The following is a 21,824-nucleotide window of genomic DNA, read 5'->3' on the forward strand; positions in this document are numbered from 1 at the left end:
ACTACTACTAATGATAACTGTGTAATTTTCTAGTGAAAACTTTTAACTTTTAACTGGGTGAAGATAGTCAGAATAATAATTAGTGAGAATAGGAAAAACGAAATCAATTAAACTTAGTAACTACTGGGATACCTTAGGAAGTATTTGCCATAAACATCATGGAGTGGGCCATTTAGAAATATTAATTACAAGGAATTGCTAACTAGAAGTGTTGTATCATTGTAGAACCTTTCCTCAGGTAATGAGTGCTATGTTTTCATATGGCTTTTTATAAAATTTTAGTTTTGCTCATGCCTTATGAAGCTAGTGAACCCAACAAGGTTTAATGTGGCTCTTACCTTCCATGGAAGGAAGCTATTAAATTAGGTGTTACAATTTATATATTTACTTATTTATGCTGAGAGACTCATTGCGTAGAAACGTCCTTCTGTTTAAAAATCTTGCTATTACAATGATGTAGATTTCTGAGGGGAAAACAAAATGGGCAGCCTGAGAGAAATGCCAGATGGTCCAGCACAGAGAGATGTGAAGCCGGGTATAATGCCAGGCAGCGTTCACGAGGATCAGAGTGGGGTTAAGAATGAATGAAAGATTGTCCTCAGTCTGAATCTTTCATGCCTAGGTTAATTCTAGGGACTCATAAACTTTGTAGGCCTGTCCACAGTTGGGAAGATGGGAGCTCAATGACGATGTAGTTTCCCTATTGGATTTAACCTGATCCCAGGTTACCCAGAAACCAAAGAACCTGTAGGCAGAGATATTGACTGAGTAGAATGTTATGATCTAGTTAAGAGTGATCAGTAGGTATCAACTTTTCCATTTCCATATGTTAGCTAAAACCCTATAACCCTGACAAAACTTAACCTCTTAAGGGAATCCCAGATGCTAAGGCCTGAATGTTTGTTTCCCTCATAAATTGATTATGTTGAAATCCTAACCCCCAAAGATGATGGTGTTAGGATTTGAGGACTTTGGGAACTGCTTATGTCATGATGGAGAGCCTTCATGAATAAGATTAATGCCTTATGATAGAGTTCCCACAGAGATCCCTAGCCCTTCCACTGTGGGAGGACACAGTGACAAGTTGTCAGCAAAACCAGGAAGAGGGCCCTCACCAAAACATGACCATGCTTTCACTTTGATCTTGGGCTTCCCAGCCTTTAAAACTATGAGGAATAAAGGTGTGTTGTTTATAAGCCACCCTGACTGCAGCATTTTGTTACAGCAGCCTGAATAGACTAAGACATCAGATAAGTTAAGAATCAGAACTTAAATGTTTGTCAATGGTGCTAAAGGATTATGAATCAGATCATATCTGGGTAATGTAGTAAAATATCACTAATCATTCATTCATTCACCCAGTAATTATTCACTGGTCCTTAGAAGTACCAGATATTCTGCTGGGTCCTGGAAGAGACAAGCAGATTAAAGACATAGTTCTGGTCCTCAAGGACCTTGTAATTTAAGTGAACAATTATTTTTTTCCTTAAGATTTTTATATGCACAAAAGAGGGCTACTTATGTGACACTGGGGACTGCCCAGTTCTTGGCTTTCCCCATGTAGCACACCTATCCACTTGAGCACTTTGTTAGTTCAATGTTCCAATGCACAAATGTCACCACAGTAAAGTTTGATCAGCAATAGTGATAAAATTTCTAGTGTGCTTTTCCTGGAGGAAAGTAGATTTTAGTAAGTTCTTTTAGTTACATACCCTTCCCAATCCTTGACCATTCATCTACACAATTTAATGTAAGAGCAGGTTTCACAGTTTAGTAGGAACAGTGGTAGGAATAGTTGGTTATAAGCTAGACGTTTTTCCCACTCCCCTGATCAACAACAAAATTAGCATTAAGTTATGCAGAAAATGTTTGCCTAAAAGCTTTCACAGAACTTATCTCTAGAAAGGTTGAATTACATTTACATCATTTGTGGACTGCTGACAAGGTGCTGGTGATCCCTGAAGATTGAGAACGAAACAGGTTTTTTTATTTTTTAAGTTACTGCGCTTTCATTAGTACTTTAATGCAATGTGTGTAGGTGGAGGAAGCTATAAAGAGAGCATAAAAGAGATCCAACAAACAATTTTTGTTGATTGGAAAAGNAAAACCAGGAAGAGGGCCCTCACCAAAACGTGACCATGCTTTTACTTTGATCTTGGGCTTCCCAGCCTTTAAAACTATGAGGAATAAAGGTGTGTTGTTTATAAGCCACCCTGACTGCAGCATTTTGTTACAGCAGCCTGAATAGACTAAGACATCAGATAAGTTAAGAATCAGAACTTAAATGTTTGTCAATGGTGCTAAAGGATTATGAATCAGATCATATCTGGGTAATGTAGTAAAATATCACTAATCATTCATTCATTCACCCAGTAATTATTCACTGGTCCTTAGAAGTACCAGATATTCTGCTGGGTCCTGGAAGAGACAAGCAGATTAAAGACATAGTTCTGGTCCTCAAGGACCTTGTAATTTAAGTGAACAATTATTTTTTTCCTTAAGATTTTTATATGCACAAAAGAGGGCTACTTATGTGACACTGGGGACTGCCCAGTTCTTGGCTTTCCCCATGTAGCACACCTATCCACTTGAGCACTTTGTGTTAGTTCAATGTTCCAAAGCACAAATGTCACCACAGTAAAGTTTGATCAGCAATAGTGATAAAATTTCTAGTGTGCTTTTCCTGGAAGAAAGTAGATTTTAGTAAGTTCTTTTAGTTACATACCCTTCCCAATCCTTGACCATTCATCTACACAATTTAATGTAAGAGCAGGTTTCACAGTTTAGTAGGAACAGTGGTAGGAATAGTTGGTTATAAGCTAGACGTTTTTCCCACTCCCCTGATCAACAACAAAATTAGCATTAAGTTATGCAGAAAATGTTTGCCTAAAAGCTTTCACAGAACTTATCTCTAGAAAGGTTGAATTACATTTACATCATTCGTGGACTGCTGACAAGGTGCTGGTGATCCCTGAAGATTGAGAACGAAACAGGTTTTTTTATTTTTTAAGTTACTGCGCTTTCATTAGTACTTTAATGCAATGTGTGTAGGTGGAGGAAGCTATAAAGAGAGCATAAAAGAGATCCAACAAACAATTTTTGTTGATTGGAAAAGTAATAGTATAGAGAGAGTGAAAACAAAATTAAGAGGTTATTAATTAATAAATATTCAGTAGCTGCTATGGGAAAGACACTGTGCTGAGCACTGCAGGGGATACAAAAATGACCATGACCATTGATCCCTACATTCTAGGAGGTTGCAGTCACTTGGGCGTAAGAGTATGACAAATACATATAATTAGAACAGATGCCATAGTTGGTTAAATGTTTCTATGGCAAAGGAAAAAATAAAAGCCTAAAAGATTCAGGAAAAGAGAGAACATCTGGCTCAGTATGTGTTTGGGGCTTAAAAACACTGTTGAAATGGGATTTCACACTAGCGAAATGGGATTTCTGCTGAGTTTAAGGATGGATGACATTTAAATCAGCAGAGATGGGCAGAGGTGCAGAAGTAGGAAAGCACAGTTGAGAAAATGGCCAATAATCCTGTGTCAGGGAATGCAGGGCATTCTTTGGGGATAAATGGCTGATATGGCTAGAAAGATTGTATGGAAAAAGATTATACATATTTATGTTTTTTTCTTTTCTCATTTTTACCTTTTTTTTCTGAAATCTGAAACTTTCCTCCTACCTTATCTTCTTTTTTTCTTGAATGTGCAGAGAAAAATCTGTCCTCCAAACAATCATTTTGTCTAATTGTAAGCCCATTAAGTGCATTTTATCCAAGTGTCTATTATATGTGATTTTCAAAAGTCACAGCAATGAAATTGTACTCCTGAGTCTCTAGTGTAGCAAGTCTTAGAAGATCAAAAAAGAGAAAAAAAGAATAAAAGCTAAGCTTTAAATATATGGATGTGAAACCAGGTGGTTTTCCATAGCAACATTTTCCCCCATAGGCATACAGTTTTGATGCCTTGCCTTTTAACTTCTAGTGGATTAAAGATAAAACCTCGGAGTTGAAACAGATCAGTAATTAGATTTTTCCCAGTCTCTTTACTTTAAGGAAGAAAGCAGGCACTCTCTATCTCAAGTAACTGTATTTTTGGCTCACTTTATAGTTGTTCAGCTTTGAGACATTTCATGTATAGATTAAGCATGCCTTTGGGCAAATTTGATTTTTATCAGAGTAATTCCAAATCATGTTGCATTCACAAAGTTAAAGGTATAAAAGCTTATTTCTGATCACCTTTAATAGGATAATATTGGTGTGTTTTGTTAATTTTTAAAATTAAGGTCTTGGATAATGTAATTTTTATCATTCGATTGTAGATTAGTTATGTACAAGAGCTTGCTACTATGAATTAGAGAAACCACAAGCATTTGGTATTACCAAAGCTTGGTGTTACTTTTGTGGTTAATAGTAAACCTGTTTTCAAGTCAAGATTATATTTGCTTTAAGTTTATTTTTTTAAATTTTAAAATGATTATGAAAATATCAGGTTAGATAAATTTTCTTTGTGGTGGTATAATGGAATCTATTTTTTTTAAACAAAATTTTTGCATGATAAGAAATTGTCAGTGTGTTTCTAATTCTGTTTCCAAAATCAGTCATCCACCCTAAATGTGTTCTGTTCATTTATGCTAATGATTGTAAAATAACATGCTGGAAATTGTTTTATTTGTTCTATACATAGCAAGGAAAGAATGCTGTCTGCATGTCAATATGCTCTTAAATTTAAAGATCTCCCAGATCAGGGGCACCTGGGTGGCACAGTCAGTTAAACATTAGACTCTTGGTTTCATTTTAGGTAGTGATCTCAGGGTTGTGAGATCAAGCCCCACATCGGGTTCTGCACTGAGCAGGGAGTCTGTTTGAGATTCTTTCTCCCTATCCATCTTCCTCTACTCCTCCCACTCATGCTCTCTCTAAAATAAATAAATAAATCTTTTAAAAAATAAAAATTTCCTCCGAACTAAATAAATAAATAAAAACAATTATAATTTTATATAATTTTAGTATACTTACTTTGTGGCTTTTATTACTAAGATAAGTTTGCTTTATAATATTCATGAATTTATTAAATTCTTATTTAGGCATTTCTTTTAGCCCTTCTTAAGGTACTTAAAATGTATTTCTCTTTTTATTACTCTATTTACAAGTTAGGTTAGATTTTATAATATTTGGTTTAAACTTAAAATAAGAACCTTGATCTGTAATCCATTTTTTCTTTTACTTTTTTTTTTGGCTCAATGAAGAAATTCTTTAATTATTATGATGCCACCTCAGCATTAGGTTGAAACAAAAAGTTTCAGGAATTGTTCCTAGTAATTAAGCTGATAATGTCTTCACGAAAGGGTGTTTCTGCCCAAAGGAGTATTACTGATGTAAGTAACAAAGTGCACTCAAACTGTTTCCATGGGAGGACTGAACAAAAGTACATATGACTTGAATTTATTTGAAAAATTATTTAATGACTAATATACTTGTCTGTATCAAGATATAGACTCACCAGTCTACAGTACCCATCATGGGGAAGGTCAATTAGATGTCTCTTTAACAACCGTGTAAAAATAATAACTGTTTTGCCCCTCAGATGAAATGATTTTCTCTCTTTGACAAAAATAAAATCAAAGTTCCTCTGCACAAGAAGATGAGTCAATCCAGTCTTCCACAATGAGTACTCTTGCTTAAAGAAGCAACTCATCATGACTGAGTTCCTAGATTGCCTTTCTTTCTCTCATCAGATTCTGAGGATGGAGGAGTGCTCAGGTTTCATGTAGTTGCCAAACTATGTACTCAAAAGCTATTGGTAGCCCATTTCTTTGTTCCTATGTTGAAATTGGTGTGCTTAAACTCTATAAGGATGGTTTAAATGTTAAAATTAAGCAAGCATAGGGATGGTTAAAAATCTAGGTAGATAACCAGTCGATAGATATGGAGTAACATTTTTGTTGATGAAGATTTCTTATTCCATTAATACTCTTGGGTGATTCCTTTCCCTGGAGGCTATCCTTGATGTACTTGTGGAAAGGTTGGCATTCTTGGAATTTCAGCCATACAGTGCAACTGGTATTGATGGAAAATTACACAGAAGAAACTCACCTGTTTTGTTTGGCTAAGCTCTGGCAGATAAATATTTTATGAGTACCAAGGAGTATCAGTCATTAGTATTTGCTATTACTGGCATGGAATATAGCTAAATATAGCTCAGTATTTTTGACAGCACGCAATGGGAAAAATAAGCTTTGAGGTGTTTTGTATTCTCCTGATTGATTTATTTTATTTAATTAATTAATTTATTTTTAATAATATTTATTTTGTTATATTAGTCACCATACAGTACATCCCCAGTTCTTGATGCAATGTTCCATGATTCATTACTTGCATATAACACCCAGTGCACCATGCAATATGTGCCCTCCTTAATACCCATCACCGGCCTATCCCAATCCCTCACTCCCCTCCCCACTGAAGCCCTCAGTTTCTTTCCCAGAGTCCACAGTCTCTCCTGATTGATTTAAATTCACATGTATAGCTTTCTTGTCTGTATCAGCATTCCACTGAATAAAAGATTGCTCAGTGCAAGTGCACAAGACCAGCTTGTCTAACATTCCCTGCTTAGTTGAGGAAATCATGATACAGAGAGTTGAACAGATCTTTGCCCCTAATTTGTAATCTTTGACTTTTGCCAAATTCTTACTCCTAATAATTTCAAGGGCTTATTGAATAAANAGTTGCCAAACTATGTACTCAAAAGCTATTGGTAGCCCATTTCTTTGTTCCTATGTTGAAATTGGTGTGCTTAAACTCTATAAGGATGGTTTAAATGTTAAAATTAAGCAAGCATAGGGATGGTTAAAAATCTAGGTAGATAACCAGTCGATAGATATGGAGTAACATTTTTGTTGATGAAGATTTCTTATTCCATTAATACTCTTGGGTGATTCCTTTCCCTGGAGGCTATCCTTGATGTACTTGTGGAAAGGTTGGCATTCTTGGAATTTCAGCCATACAGTGCAACTGGTATTGATGGAAAATTACACAGAAGAAACTCACCTGTTTTGTTTGGCTAAGCTCTGGCAGATAAATATTTTATGAGTACCAAGGAGTATCAGTCATTAGTATTTGCTATTACTGGCATGGAATATAGCTAAATATAGCTCAGTATTTTTGACAGCACGCAATGGGAAAAATAAGCTTTGAGGTGTTTTGTTTTCTACTGATTGATTTATTTTATTTAATTAATTAATTTATTTTTAATAATATTTATTTTGTTATATTAGTCACCATACAGTACATCCCCAGTTCTTGATGCAATGTTCCATGATTCATTACTTGCATATAACACCCAGTGCACCATGCAATATGTGCCCTCCTTAATACCCATCACCGGCCTATCCCAATCCCTCACTCCCCTCCCCTCTGAAGCCCTCAGTTTCTTTCCCAGAGTCCACAGTCTCTCCTAATTGATTTAAATTCACATGCATAGGCTTTCTTGTCTGTATCAGCATTCCACTGAATAAAAGATTGCTCAGTGCAAGTGCACAAGACCAGCTTGTCTAACATTCCCTGCTTAGTTGAGGAAATCATGATACAGAGAGTTGAACAGATCTTTGCCCCTAATTTGTAATCTTTGACTTTTGCCAAATTCTTACTCCTAATAATTTCAAGGGCTTATTGAATAAACTAACATTTAATATTCCTTTTTGATATAGATGCTTTAACTATGACAATAATTTCTAACTAAAAGCATACATGTACTATAGCTCAAATATGTTCTTGCATCTCAAGAAAAAGATTCTGGAAACGTTTTGTTTGGACTTAAAAATCTCTATCAAATGGACCCAGTGACTAACCAACTGGTTTAGACATTTCATGGAGTGAGTCCTCATTACATTTCTAAATAATGGTGGTTTGAAACATTTATCCAATTTAGCACATACAATAGCTAGTTTTCTTCACTTCTCATTTGGAGAATACTTTTTTTTAAATTGTAAATGAAAAATTTAATAAATAAGTGGTGAAATTTTAGAACTCACCAGATTATGAATTCTTTAATTTGCTATGTCATTGTTTATTGGAAAGAATTTAAATGGAATTATTTGTTTTTACTATTTGCCTTCTGGTTGAGTACACTCTGGCCTCCCATTCTAACTTTTAAAGATTTTGCTTTCTTGTTAATATCTCATAATGCTTAGCAGAGGACATTGTATATAGCATATATTTTTGATTAGTGTGAAAAAAACCATGTTCCACTAGAACTTTTGTTATACTTTTTGGTAATGGATGCATTTAGAGGAGACCGGTGGGCTCAATTTGGAACATCATACTTGGCTATTCCAGCAAAATTTTCAGCCTCTTATTTGAAGTTACCAGTTGAAGGTATTCCTTCCTGTATTACATGCTGACTACAATATAGGAGATTGCCTAGTATTTTGTGGAGAAAGGAAGCAATGCATGGTTTAGACATATAACGTTCTGGGCTGCACTAGTGTTTCTGCCACATTAGATTAGGGGCAAGTCCTTAGAGTAATGTGGTAACATATCAAATCACCAGAAGCTTGCTTTCTTTCTTTCTTTCTTTCTTTCTTTCTTTCTTTCTTTCTTTCTTTTTAAGTTGTGTTCATTGACTTGGAAATTGTAGCTACAGTGACTTACATGCAGTTGGATAATTATCCTGTTAGTATCCTATTTACTAGTCTGTGTGTAGCATAGATTTCTTGGATATTATAGCAATTTTCAGTATGGAATGTGAGAAGACTAAATAGTACTTTAAATAAAGATAGATCTTGGTGTCTGAGCACTTGCATTATTTAGTGTAGCAAATGTCTTTGCTTTATCCTATTCGACAAGGCTTTTGAATTTGGCATATTTTCCATGTCATTGTAAGAAGGGTTTTCATAATACTTTCCCTCTCTCTCTCCCCCACCCCATTCTCTGTGTGTGGGGTTGTTGTTGTTGTTGTTGTTTTTTTCCCTCTCAGTAGTTTAGGAAACTTGGCTTAAAAGTAATAAGTAACAAAATCATTTAGTTTATTAAAATATAGGGAAAGAGAATTTCAATTTTAATCGCAGTGATTGCTAAATCAATAATTAAAAAACACTGAAATTAAAGGGAAAATTATTTAAATTAATGAGCCCATGTCTTTCTTGAATAGGATAAGCCCTCTAAATATGGTAATTGGTTGTAAAAGGTTGTGGGTTTTTTTTTTTCTTTGAAAACTAACTTTTTGGTTCTTTGTGTCCATGTTATTTTTGGGAGGGACACTGAATATTATCATGAACTCAAAAGTAGATTTATAAAGAAAAAATTGTCCCAGATAATAATCAGCCAATTGAATTTTGTCCTATTAGTACAGTGGAAAGAACAGGATTATATTTGTTTGGTCTTCCACATAAAAACACTTTGTTTCTTCAAGCATTGTGAAGCCAGTGGGATTCATCTTTTGCATAAAAGTGGGTTAACCGCAATGCTTACTCAGGTTGCTGTCAAGCCTTGCAGCCAATATAAATGCCTTCAGCCAGATATAAATGCAGCCCATGCATTAAAAAATATTAAAACACTTAATGGCACAAGCTTATAGATGGTATTCAAGTTTCATTCAGGCTCTGGTATCTGAAAGTCTCTTATGACTTTCCTATTTCCTTTTGCTTCAGGACATTGAAATAAGCCTGACTCCCGAGACAAGATATGCATATTTACACATGTTTTATAAGAACAACTAACCTTGAAAGTGCAGAATAACTCAGAGAAGGCTGAATTATGCTTACTTTTCAAATTCCCAATAGTCCTTTATTTTCTGAACAGTGATTTAAAGTCCTTGTGAGTGAAGAGCTTTTGAAAGGGGCATTTATTAATGTGCTCGATATATTTATTTATGACCAAATATATTTTAAAAACAGCATGTGTCCTAGATTTGGAAAATGTTGTTAGGCTTTTTTACTGTTATTTTACTTGCTTTGGAAGACTTACAGTCTCAGTAAGTATTTTAATTTTGACTGGAGAAAAAGGAGGAAAGATGAAAAAAGGAAACCCACTAAAGCGTTTTTAGTGTACAGTTGTTTATTCAGAATTCTCATTACCAGAAGTCTCAAATAGCATTTCTGTAAATCACATATGCAGTGATAATTGATTTTTGTAATGGTAAGTTTTAGTTATTGCTACATATTGAAGAGCCTCTGAATCATTAAAGAAACATTATGATTAGATTAGTTTTAATATCAAATGTTTAACATTATATCTCCTTTCAGGATACAATGTATCATTCCAAAGATAAAAATTTACCTTTCAAATTCACACATGCCTGAGAAAGCTGTGCAGGGCTGGTTAAACATCCCTTATGTTAGCACATGCTAGATTGAAAAGGACCCTCTTCTCTCTCCCTCTAATGGCTTCAGCAGTGTCATAATATTTAGAAACATGAGTCTGGATAGTAGCTGAGTCCATCCTGATCATATCTGGTTTTAAGAAACCAGGTTGTTGGCCCAGTTTGGACTGTCCTCTGCATTGGTCTCCCCATGCATCTGCCTCCCTTGCCTCCTTCTTTCCCCAGTGCATCCTTCACAACTTTGGAACAATAATATTTCTAAAATATGCTTTCATTTGTGCCACACTTCTGCTCATGAACCAGCACCTGCCATGTGTTCCTTCTCTGCTCCCCTCCCCCACTTCATTTCAATCTCTTTTCTGGTTGGCATCTAAGTTTGAGGTGGTGGTCAATGGGGGATAGAAAAGAGTGTCAAAAGGGAAAAAAAAGATACAGGAAAAGAGAAGATGAAACAATTAAAAGAATAAATTTGGATTCTTGGACACTCAGGATAAATGACTTATAATGATTTATAATTTATATAGTTAGTCTGTATTATGCCAAGTTGGAAATATTGTTTTGATATTCTCAAGATGGTTTTGTCTAGTTTAGAGTATGAACTGGGCTATTTCCTTTGTTAGATATTATGGATGATTTTGATGCTTTGGAAACCAATGAATGATGACCCAGTTAATATGTATCTCCAATATTATTGGTATTTTAATTTTCACTTATGCATAATTACATCTGTTATCTGGAAAATATAAGATAGTCTGACAAACTATCCTCTAGAATCTGGTGGGGAAGGATCATTTCCCTCTTACTCCCCATGTGGCTGTGCCCCATGCATAAATAGAAAAGTAATAGAGTCTGAAAAGACGTATGGGTTGGGCAGGACAAAATTGAGATTGGGGAAAGTTTTCACTCTCACCACATTTACCTTTTCTGTACAGCATTTCATTTTACATTCCATCCTCCCGGTACTATCTCGTTATTTCAGACATTTTTTTGCCTTTCACTTTTTCCCTACTGCTGCTTCCTTGCCTAAATAAGAGAGGTTAAATTTTACTGAATCCTACTTTATGTTAACTGTGCTTACATTTTAAACCATGTTTATTGTAAAATAAAACACAGATACAGAAAATCACCCAAATCAAATGTATGGCTTAATGAATTATTATAGGGTAAGCATCACCCAGGACAAGAAATAGAACTTTCTCAGCTACCCAAGAAGCCCCTTCTATTTGCACCATCCCAATTATAGTCCTTTTCTCCTGCCATTATCCTGACTTTTAAAGTAGTGACTTCTTTGCACTTTTCTTTTTATGGTTTTGTCACTAAATATGTATCATTAGACACTAGAATTTAGTTTACAGTTTTGAAAATTTGACATGATTTTAAGTCTTCAAAACATCTTTGTTCCTCTTCCACCCGTTTCATTTCATTACACTATATCTGTTAAAAAACCTGGGAAATTTGGTCTATAGAATTTCCCACTGTCTGGATTTCGATGATGCTATCCTTGTGGTATAGTTCAATATGTTTCTTTGTCATGGATATTTTTTGCCCATTGTCTACTAAATCCAGAGGGTAGATCTGACTTAGGCTTGATTCTTTTGACAAATCTGTACATTGTATTTGGTATGATTATAGGAAGTATAAGCCTAGTTTTCTCTCTTTTTGTGATTTTAACCATCATTGATGTTGAATGCCTATTTAAATCATCATTGGCATTTGAATGCAGTTTTCTAATTCTACCATTTCTTTTTTTTCATTTATTAGAATATTTTTATAAAGAAACACTTCCCTTATCACCCATTTAATTAACTAATTCTATAGTTCATATAGGAAAAGCTAGGTAAATGTTACTTCTGTCCCTTTATTTACACTAGTAAATAAGGTAATGAGTTTTTTCTCTATCATCATTGGAAGGTGACCAATTTTTAAAATATTATTATGAATTTGAATGTAGTTGATAGATTTCAACTCATAGCAACTTGTATCATTGTTAAAGCTCACATTTTATGTGATTAACCCTATTTAATCTTTATGTTACTACTCATTATTATCTGGCTAGGGATGGCCTTTTCAATAACTGAGTCTTTTTTGTTGATAGATTTAATTCTTTCATCTTCTATTCCTCCTACAGAATGTAAGCAATTTTATGTAATATAAGTGTTGCAATAAAAGAAACATATGTTTATTGTGAAAAACTATTTAAAAATTAAAAGAAGGATGCCTGGGTGGGCTCAGTTGGTTGAGCATTCAACTCTTGGTTTTGGCTCAGGTTGTGATATCATGGGTTGTGAGATGGAGTCTGGAGTTAGACTCCATGTTCAGTGAGGAGTCTGCTTAAAAATTCTTTCCCTCTGCCCCTCCCCCCCACTTGTGCACGTGCTCTCTCTCTCTCAAATAAATAAATAAATCTTTAAGAAAATTAAAAGAAAATAAAATCAACTTATAACTCACCACTCAAAACTAGCCACTGTCACATTTTGCTCAATAATCTTCCAGAATTTTCTATGCATAATATATAGATTTGAAATCTTACCCTTTGTTCTATTTTATGATATATATAATTAATGTATTTTCATGTGAATAAATACAGACTACGTCATTACTTTTAATGTATGGATATAAGTTAATGGACATTTAGTTTCTATTTTTCCATCAAAAATAATGCTACTGAATAGTCACTGAATATGATGCTATAAGAAATAATTGCTTTTGTATTAGAGATGCTGGACATTTCCTGCCCCAACCATATATCTTTAGAAATTTCTGATGAAACCACAGATAAAAGGCTGGGATCCATGATCTATAAAGAACTTCTCAAACACAGTACATGAGAAACAAATAATAATAAAAAAATAGGCAGAAGATATGAACAGACACTTTTCCAATGAAGACATACAAATGACTAACAGACACATGAAAAAATGTTCAAAATCATTAGCCATCAGGGAAATTCAAATCAAAACCACACTGAGGGGCGCCTGGGTGGCACAGCGGTTAAGGGTCTGCCTTCGGCTCAGGGCGTGATCCCAGCGTTATGGGATCGAGCCCCACATCAGGCTCTTCCACTATGAGCCTGCTTCTTCCTCTCCCACTCCCCCTGTTTGTGTTCCCTCTCTCGCTGGCTGTCTCTATTGCTGTCAAATAAATAAATAAAATCTTAAAAAAAATAAAAAAAAACACAAAACCACACTGAGATATCACCTTGCGCCAGTTAGAATGGCAAAAATTGACAAGGCAAGAAACAACAAATGTTGGAGAGGATGTGGAGAAAGGGGAACCCTCTTACACTGTTGGTGGGAATGCAAGTTGGTACAGGCACGTTGGAAAACAGTGTGGCTGTCCCTCAAAAAGTTAAAAATAGAGCTACTCTATGATCCAGCAATTGCCTTACTGGGTATTTACCCCAAAGATACAGATGTAGTGAAGAGAAAGGCCATATGCGTCCCAATGTTCATAGCAGCATTGTCCACAATAGCTAAACTGTGGAAGGAGCCGAGATTCCCTTCAACAGATGAATGGATAAAGAAGATGTGGTCCATATATACAATGGGATATTACTCAGCCATCAGAAAGAACGATTACCCAACATTTGCAGCAACATGGATGGGACTGGAGGAGATTATGCTAAGCGAAATAAGTCAAGCAGAGAAAAACAATTATCATATGGATTCACTCATGTATGGAACATAAGGAATAGCAGGGAGATTGGTAGGAGAAGGAAGGGAAGAATGAAGGGGGGATAAACAGAAGGGGGAATGAACCACCAGAGACTATGGACTCTGGGAAACAAACTGAGGGTTTCAGAGGGGAGGGGGATGGGGGATTGGGCTAGGCCAGTGATGGGTATTAAGGAGGGCACGTATTGCATGGAGCACTGGGTGTTATACACAAACAATGAGTCATGGAACACTATATCAAAAACTAATGATGTACTGCATGGTGACTAACATAACATAATAAAAAATCTAAAAAAAAGAAATTTCTGAATAGGCATGGAAACAGGACATTATATACCCCTCCCCCCGCAACTGGGGTATTAACAAGGGTTTTATAAGGCAGCTTAACCCAAAGTGATGAGATGAGTAGTAGCAATCGGATTTCTTGCTTAACAATTAGGAACTGTGAAGTAATAAACTGTGCTAGTCACTGATAATTTAAGTTGGGGGCTGTAGTATCCATATTTGACCATGTGCAACTTAAAGTTTACAAAGAAATAACAAGTCTATTGAAAGAGGAAAAAAAAATACAGCAGACATACAGAGCACCTGCTATGTGCCACTCACTGTTCTAGCTGCTTGGGATACATCAGTGAATAAAACAGTGATCTCTGTTTTCACGGAACATACATTCTAGAGATGAGAGACGATAAGCAACTGATAATTTAAGCGAACAGGATAGCATATTAGAGTCATATGGAAATAAGGAAAAGGAGGGCAGAATAGGGGGGCATGGAACACAGGTTGTAGGGGTGGATGATGTGTCTTTTATGAAACAAATGGAGAAACTCATTGCCCTGGTTCTGGTAACTCTCCAGCTAGTAACTCTAGTTTGCATGAATCCTGTCCAGCTATACTCATTTATAGTGCTTGGCTTTTGTGACTTTTAGGTATCCTTCAGTAAATCTTCTTTTTTAATTTTAACTATCTTTAATTGTTTCTGTTCTTTTCAACTTTGATGAAAACATTCTTATGTACTAATTTTTGGACACTTATCCAATTATTTTTCTAGGATAATTTCCTGTAAGTGGATTACTGGATTAATGAGAATTCATATTCAAATTTTCAGGTATCTTTTGGCTGAATTTATGTTTTACCTTCCCAGCTTCTGGTAATACTGAGGGGGATGATAAATATCCATGTGGCATATTGCCAAATATATAGTATGTTAGACAGGGTCTAATCAGGAGCCAGAAACCACACCAGTCATTTGAGTAGGGGAATTTAATAAAAAGAATTTTTTATGAGATAAAATGTGGGTAACTATTAAAAGAGATAAAATAGAACACCAAAATCTATAGAGGTAGCATCTCTAGAGAGTGGCTACTATCCTGAGAGCTGAGGGGAAAGTCAACAAGGGAAGAACTGAGGGGTAGGTCCTGCAGGGCTGCGATTTAGAGCTTTAAGGAGAGGGTGTGGTTGCCACTGGACTGTGCTATTCACTACTATGGTGATGAAGGAGCTTGCCTTGAAAACTGAGAGCCATCATTCTTGAAAACTGAGAGTTGTCACTCTGATGGTGGTCTTTGCTGATGGGCACCTACTCCTGAACTGCCAGGAAAAACACTAGCTGCTGGGAACCCTGCAGGGATCTTCTTCCACCTGCAGCTTGGCAGTGTCCCTCCAGGACTCTGGAATGGCTGTACCTAACCGTGAGCCAACTAGCAAAATAGAAGTCTGGTCTGCACAGGGAAAACAAAGTGGGTTTGAAGTTGGGAAGCAATACATTGATACCTGCAAATGTGGTCAGTGTGTTCTGACTATGATTTAAATCCATTAACAGAATAGTTTTGATATAATAGAAGATAAGGCAAAAAAATCCTTTTGCTTTTCTCTATACAAAATACGGTGTTTGGGTACAATCCTATTTGATCTGAAGCTATTTTGAGCCAGAGAAAAGTTTCAAGTATTAAAAAATTCTATCTTTGGGCTATAATTCTGTATCACTATCTGGCAAAGTGATGGAATGGTTTGTTTCATCATTCAGTTTTACCACCCGAGTGAAAACCAGATAGTGCTTGAGTCCAGAGAGAATTTTATTGATTTAAGTTTAATACTGTGTATTAATCTTGCTGTGAACAGCCTTTCCTACTCATCAGATTCCCTATAGACTGCTTACAATTATTTTCCATGTATAACCTGCAAGCCTTTTCAAATGCATTTGTCTCATGGGAATCCAAAAGCTCTAGAAGCATTGTAGTGTGTATTTCAGTGGTTGCAATTTCAAGGTGCAGCAACACCTGGTGAGACCATCACAATTCATCTGCTGTCTCTTAGGGATGTAGTAAATTGTCCAATGAATTAGATATTTTTTCCATATTTATTTCTCTTTTTCCCTCCACATTGCAACTGCTCAACAAATTATAATAATATAAAGAAAGAAAATTATTCCAAAATGGTATTTGACTACAAATGCTATTTATATAGAATAGTAATCACTGCTGATTTTTTTAATGAGTAAAAGCCTTCCTCTTATTAGCATCTTACATTATACAGTCTGAATTCAAACTCCCATCCTGTCTCACTTATACTATTAGGTTAGCCTACTAAATTGTTGTCAGTACTCTATTCTTATGTGCCCCAAATCTGCCTTCCATACTTCATCTCAGGTCTTTCCAAAAGACCTGATCTTGTTCCATATCAGCTCTTCTCCAGGATTTAAAAACTCCCAGTTGCTCCCCTGTGACTAAGTTCTTTTGTGAGGAGACCATAATCCCCAACTGCTCACACCCTTATATTCTGCACCTCAGTTGCCTGACCCACTGGCCATTTTGTATAAGTGATACTATTTTGTGCCTACTGGATTTCTACTCGTCCTCCAGACCCAGACTAAAGTTTGCCATAAAGATGCTTTGGAAAGAGTTCCTTAGTCTCTGCCACCAGTGTTTTATTGCAGTACTCAGAAAGTTCAAATATTTGAGCACTTACTGTGTGCAACAGTAGAGAATAGAGAGTGAAGAGGTAAAAAGATGGGTGATTTTAGGGAGGATGACTAGCTTCTCTGAAGTAATGTTGAGCAGAGAGGTGAATGAACAGATGGACTGAACCAAGTGGTTGTCTGGGAGAAGAGCATTTCAGGCATAGGGTATAGAAAGTGCAAAGACCCTGAGGTAGGAAAGTGCTTTGGTATAGAAGGAATAACATGGAGAATGTTTGGCAGAAGAGGGAGCAAGGGGGAGTAGTTAAAGACAAGGTTGGATACTGACGTGGGTTGAAGGCAGATCACATAAGACCTTGTAGGCCATGGAAAAGATTTTGGGTTTTATTCTGAGTGTGATTGGATATGAAATATTGGTAAGAGGTTATAGGGTTAAGTCTTTCTCCCCCATTTGCTTTCATGGTAAAAAAAAAAAACTAATTCTTTAGAACACAGAAACATGACATTTTTCAGTTAAAATCCTTTTCATTTTTGCAGCAAAACCTGATGGGCAACAGTGGGTTAACCTGCTTTTTTGCCTTTTGTGTGTAGGAGATATATTTAGGTGAAAGGAAATGATGATTCTTGGAAAAATCAATTTCTTCTTATCAAATCTCTGAAAATGAAAAAGGCTCACAATTTTTGCAATTCCTTGGAAAATAGCCTGTATTCAGTAGTAGTTTTTGATCATGTATTAACCCATATTGATCAAATCAAAGTGTTGCAATGGCTCATTGTTTTTGTTTTGTTTATCACTTTATGTCTGAATACATAGGCTATATTTGTGATTTAAATTACTCTTTAAAAATTCATGGTAAAACCTTGACAGAAGCAACAAAAATAGAAACAGAAGTATATAATTGTTTTCACTATGGAAAGGACTTTTTAAAAAGAGAAAAGATCTTTATTGTTTTATAGAATGAATTAATGTGCAATTTGCATTACTTTTGCAACTTAACAGGAATTCTAAAAATAATATAAGATATAATGTATCTGGAATTTTAACTGACTTTAAAAAATCAAAATAATATTTTAAAATCATGAACAGCCTTATGATTAAAATCAAAGCGTACGTTAGAAATTCTGTGTGAAAGTCAGGGATATGGAAATCTCAGTACTGCTATAGTGTGTCCAATAAAGTTGATATGGTTATGTCATTCACTTTATATTATGTGGCCTATTACAGTTTTGATATGAATTTTAGAAGTCCAGTACCAAAACTGAAACTGGAGTCTACCTCTAAAGAGCTATACTTATTTCTTTTTAATAACTGAGGATTTTGGGGTGCCTGGGTGGCACAGTCGATAAGCGTCTGCCTTCGGCTCAGGGTGTGATCCCAGCGTTCTGGGATCGAGCCCCACATCAGGCTCCTTCCTAGGAGTCTGCTTCTCCCTCTCCCACTCCCCCTGCTTGTGTTCCCTCTCTCGCTGGCTGTCTCTGTCAAATAAATAAATAAAATCTTTTAAAAAAAAAGTAACTGAGGATTTTACATGACTTAACATCTAAACCTACCACACAAATAGGTCAATAAAAAATTTAGTTTCGACAACATTAGAATAACAACAAAAAAGTTCAACCAAATAAAACTGTACCAAAGAGATTTAAAGTGCATTAGAATCCAATGGGGAAAATGGGTGAAGGGAAGTGGGAGGTACAGGCTTGGAATGAGTGTCATAGGAAAGAAAGGCATGGCAGAAGGAATATAGTCAATGCTATTTTAATAGTGTTGTATGTGGACAGATGGTACACTTGTGAGTATAGCATGATAGATAAACTTGTGGGACTACTACGTTGTACACTGAAAACTAACATTGTGTGTCAACTATACTCAAGTTAAAAAAAAACTTTTTAAATGTATTAAAAGGAAAAAAGTAAGCTTCCAATTTGTCATAAAGTATAAAGCAACTATGTTTTACAAAAAAAACTTCCATGAATAAAGCTAATAATGATGATGATAATAATAACTGAAGGGGAAAAAAAGAATCCAGTGGGAGCACGGATTTTAATGCATGCTCATGTTTCTACTGCCCCAAATCTTATACTCAGTACAAGGAGGTGGTGGTGATGAAATGGGTCTCCTGATATGTTTAAAAGCAATCACACCAGAGAAGGAGAGACAGGCATGAACCAGCATGAAACTTTCTCTGAAAATATTTTAAAGAGTTGCCCTCCCCTACACTTATTATATATTAGATGTAGGTTATTCATTTTGAATACTTGATGTTTTGTCAAAAAATAGAATATTTCTGTTCTTTTGAAGTCTCATATTTAAGGTTTCCATACTTCCCAGAATTTCACTAGAGTTCCAGAAGGTATTAAACATAAAACTAGATTTTTAAAATTTTATTTCTTTATGATGTTCAATTCGCCAATATATAGTACATCATTAGGTTTTGATGTAGTGTTCAACGATTCATTTAAAACTAGATTGTTAAAAAACTTGCAATAGTATTCCATTCATNTGAATTAGTATTCCATTCATGTTCAAGTTAGACAAAAGCCCATATGATCCAACAAGCACCATTTCATTGACAATTCTTTCTGACATTCTTTTGGGGTGTGTGTGTGNAATAGTATTCCATTCATGTTCAAGTTAGACAAAGCCCATATGATCCAACAAGCACCATTTCATTGACAATTCTTTCTGACATTCTTTTGGGGTGTGTGTGTGTGTTTGTGTGTGCGTGTGTGTGTTTTCAAACAACCAAAGAACTTAATATTGAAGAAATCAGAATGATTTGTGACTTAGCCCATACACTCAGAATGATAACTTTTGAATAAAGCATACTGCAGTGAATTTGGTCAGAGAGAATGACTAACAGAGGGAAAAAAAACCCATGTTCAGTCTGCTTTGATGTGGCCCAGCTACCTGGTCAGGCTGTGTGTAAGATTCCCAGGAGTTCCAGATCCTTCTTAACCAGCTGTCTAAATACTCAGAGAAAAATTAGCCTGCCTGAATGCTTTTGTTGTGATGTGTTCTCATCCTTCTGTGCCACACTTTGTTCTGGCCTCAAAGTACTTGGGATAGTTTCAGGAAGATCGTGGAGACAGAAAACACTTTGCTGGGAAGGTGGCATTGGGGGAGGAGGTGGTAGATAGGTTCTGTCTGGTAATTTTGTATCCAAGGGGCATATTGTTACTATGTATTACTATGTTTAATCCCCAATTCCCATGATTGGTAGTCAAGGAAGTCAGGACAAAAGATTCAGAAAACTTAAAATTATGTGCAAACAAGTGGTCTTGCAAAGGGTAGTAAAAGTCAGGATCTGTAGAAACCAGGAATGGGAAATTCTTAAAAAAAGAAATTACAATACTCTTGTAAGAGAACTAGTAAGAAGATGCAGGAATGGGGTTAATTAAAGAAAGGGAGATAGAAATACTGAGAAAGAAATCGGGTAGAATGAACAAACATCCAATTTTCTTTACATTGAGTAAAGCTTCCACAGCCATTTTTCACAGTTCGTGACAGAAAAATTTGTCTGTGATACTAGAGTCCCTAACAACAGGAAATGTTCAGACTTTCTGATTTTGCATTTTCTGAACATGGATGGTTCCTTTCACATGGCTTGCCCCTTTAGAGATGTTCTTGTAACCGCATTTCTCCTGCTAATCAACCCGGCAGGCCTTGGAGGTTATTAACACTGGCCTACTTTCAAAGTCCTGAGCTGAAGCCCCAGGGTATTTAGTTGTACAGAGAAACCCAGACAGAGGAAATGGCAGCATTTCTATGTCTTTATGGGGAAGAAATCATCCCTGTTAATTAAACGAAGAGTTTGAAAGGTGCTTGGAGAATTGTTTGTAGCTCTCATGTGGAAAAAGTTTTCTTTGTCTTGTCTTTGGAAGTAGAGACTCCAGTTCAAGTTTTTCCTTTGTGAGTTAGAATCTGAACTTTTTTCACTAAGGAAAATTAATTCTTTACAATTAAATCTCTAAGTATAAATAAAAATCATAGATCTCAAATGTAGATTTGGATTATATACCGCTCTACTCTTTTAATTAGAGCTCTAAGAAAATGGTTTAGAGATCGAAAGCAGTGACATATGTCATAGTCAAAAGGCCAATTTTTAACTGGATTTTTTACTGTCATTTGTGTGATCTCTCCTTGATTACCTGCTATAAATTCTGGGGGTTGAGAATGGTGTCTACAATTAGCTAGGGCACTAGACCCTGGGCCTACTACTCCTTTTTGGGCANAGACCCTGGGCCTACTACTCCTTTTTGGGCATTACCATTTTGCCCATCAAATAGAATGGAAGGGCACCTCTGGGATACCAAAGTAAGTCTTCCACTGTTTGCTAAACAATGGAAAGAGCTTGCATTTTGGAGCCAAAGCTGAGTTCGCATTTCTGCCTGCCCTCTTTCTAGTTGTGTGGACCCTAGGAAGGTTGCTTATTTCTTCAACTCTCATTAGAAATGTGAGAATTTTGTACACTGGTTGTGTTGTCTGAGACGCTGCCATGCACCTGGTAGGCGATTTTTAAATAATAGCTACTTTAGTATTTAGGCGTTGATTAATAAAATGTTGTCACTTTGAATCTTTTCTTAGGGTTGAAGTCATCTAGTGTTTATGTACATCTTCATTTTTGACTCAGGTACTTAAAGATTCAGGCATTTGGAAGAGATGGGTTTGCTAGATCTTCAAATTATTTGCATGCAAGTTTTCACAGAGTAGGCATTAAATTGCATTTTGAGCACTCATTATCTCCAAGATCATCTTCTCAAACCACTCCCTCTCCCCCGTACACTGCTTATCAGGGAGAACTGCATATGTTGCATTCTGATTTTTCTCTGCACTGTGGTAGCTATTGCACAACATGTTGCTGACTTCTCTTTCTTTATCCTCTGCCTCAGGACTCCATACAAACA

At 35.9% G+C, this 21,824-nt stretch overlaps 1 pseudogene; it reads right to left on the reverse strand.

The window, feature by feature from the left end:
- Positions 1 to 21,824, reverse strand: part of LOC109488504 — a 181,014-nt pseudogene that overhangs the window by 81,795 nt on the left and 77,395 nt on the right.

This window comes from Ailuropoda melanoleuca, chromosome 20 (assembly GCF_002007445.2).
Source record: "Ailuropoda melanoleuca isolate Jingjing chromosome 20, ASM200744v2, whole genome shotgun sequence".
Taxonomy (NCBI): Eukaryota; Metazoa; Chordata; class Mammalia; order Carnivora; family Ursidae; genus Ailuropoda; species Ailuropoda melanoleuca.